This window comes from Myotis myotis, unplaced genomic scaffold (assembly GCF_014108235.1).
Source record: "Myotis myotis isolate mMyoMyo1 unplaced genomic scaffold, mMyoMyo1.p scaffold_m19_p_2, whole genome shotgun sequence".
Classification (NCBI taxonomy): domain Eukaryota; kingdom Metazoa; phylum Chordata; class Mammalia; order Chiroptera; family Vespertilionidae; genus Myotis; species Myotis myotis.
Genome location: NW_023416324.1, coordinates 69,163,234 through 69,165,631, shown reverse-complemented (window position 1 = coordinate 69,165,631; position 2,398 = coordinate 69,163,234).

The following is a 2,398-nucleotide window of genomic DNA, read 5'->3' as shown; positions in this document are numbered from 1 at the left end:
AATATTTGTGCCTGTGCAGGCCCAAATCATGAGTGACTAAATTAAGAGATCCACTTCTTCAACAGCTAAGTAAGGACATTTAAAAAAATAATATGTTTTGCCCAGCCGGCATGGCTCAGTGGTTGAACATCAACCTATAAACCTCCTACGGTTCGATTCTCGGTCAGGGCACTTGTCCAGGTTGCAGGCTTGATTCCCAGTACAGGGTGTACAGGAGGCAGCCTACCAATGATTCTCTCTCGTCATTGATGTTTCTATCTCTCTCTATCCCTCTCCCTTCCTCTCTGAAATCAATAAAAATGTATTTTAAAAATAATAATATGTCTTTATTGATTTGAGAGAGAGGAAAAGAGAGAGAGAGAAAGAGAGAGAGAGAAAGAGAGAGAGAGAGAAAGAGAGACATAAATGCGAGAGAAAAGCATCAATTGGTTGACTCCCTCAGTGCCCAGGGGCCATGTGCCCTGATCGGGAATCAAACTGGTGACCACAGGACTATGCTCATCCAACTGAGCTCAACCAACTGAGCCACACCAGCCAGGGCAGCACATTTTTTTTTTTTAATATATTTTATTGATTTTTTACAGAGAGGAAGGGAGAGAGATAGAGAGCTAGAAACATCGATGAGAGAGAAACATCGATCAGCCGCCTCCTGCACATCTCCCACTGGGGATGTGCCCGCAACCCAGGTACATGCCCCTGACCGGAATCGAACCTGGGACCCTTCAGTCTGCAGGCTGACGCTCTATCCACTGAGCCAAACCGGTTTCGGCCAGGGCAGCACATTTTTTAAAAAGATAATTCTTATCACCATAATTTAATGAAATATAAAATATTTTAACATTAAATATTTCAATAAATTTAGCATGATGAAAAATTACTACATTGACCTTTTCACCTAGCAAAGGACTTATGAAAATTACAGTCTACTTAACAACATTTGAGAATCCAAATCTCAGTGCATCCAACACCATTTAAGAGAAAGACCATATTTGTAGGTATCTCCACTGGATCTATGTAGAAATGAAGTCGCAGAAGATTAAGCAACTTACCCAAAGTCACACAGCTAATAACATCAGAGCTAAAATCCAAACTCAAGATAAAACTCTTTTCCATGAATAAAAAGGGGTGGGGGGAATAGAAGAGGTAACAATAGATTTTTCCCAGCCCCAATCCTATATAATAAAAGCCTAATATGCTAAGTGTCTGGTTGTCTGGTCAGCTGTTCAACGGATCAAAGGATAATATGCTAATAATATGCTAAGGCCGCTCAACTGCTCAACTGCTCGCTATGACGTGCACTGACCACCTGAGGGCAGATAGTCAACTGGTCGACCAGTCGCTATGATGTGCACTGACCACCAGTAGGTGAACTTGCTGCTGGGGTCCGGCTTATTGGGACTGAGCGAGATGGGCTAGATACGCTCTGGAGCCCTCCCACAATCCCTCTCCAGCTGGCCAATCTCCCACATCCCTCCCCTGCCCCGATATTGCACGGGTGGAGTCTCTCGGCCTGGCATCACCCTCTCACGATCCGGGACACCTCAGGGGATGTCAGAGAGCCAGTTTCGGCCTGATTCCACAGGCCAGGCTGGGGAACCCCACTGGTGCACGAATTCATGCACCGGGCCTCTAGATTAAATAAGTTTTACTAGGCCTATTCTTCCTGCTATATAATTTTCTGCCTATTAGGCAATTTCCTATTATGTTTTTTATTTCACAAGGAGGCCTATTACCTTGTAAAGAGATTCTGGAATAGGCTATCTCCCTTATAAATTATTAGCTTCCTTGATTACAATTAAACTTCAGCAGCTTGTTTCGTGAGGCCTCTGTGGTACTTCGGGGAAATAAAGAATGGTTGATGGGGTTTTTATACTCGAAGAACCTGATTTTCCAACTCTAAAACTCAGAAACAACTAACAGGGTAACAGGGCCATGGGAAGTTCTGGCCAGACTTTGCGAGAGAAAAGCATCAATTGGTTGCCGCCCTCACAGGCTCAGCCACACCTGTGGTGTTGCTCGCAGTGACCCACTGGGATAGACCCTCCACCTGCCAGCCAGATGGGTCTCTGTGACTTTGGGCATGACACTACACCCTCAGCCAAGCTGCAAATGGGAGGGGTTTGGATACAATAATCTTGAGAGCTTCTTCCAGGTTGGCAATGGCAGTCACAGGGCATTTTTTGCTGCTAAATGCAGGGATCGGGCATTTCTCCTCATTAAGCTCCCCTCAATCTGGGAACCAAGGAAGACTTTTCTTCATCCCCCCCCCCCCCCCCCCAGTGTCCTCATAACAAATACTGGGCCAGCGAAAGTATTTCACTTTTTTTTCTTTCTCAATGCCTTTACTATGAGGTATGAGGGGGAAATCTTACAGGTACACATGGAAAAGACAGGCATG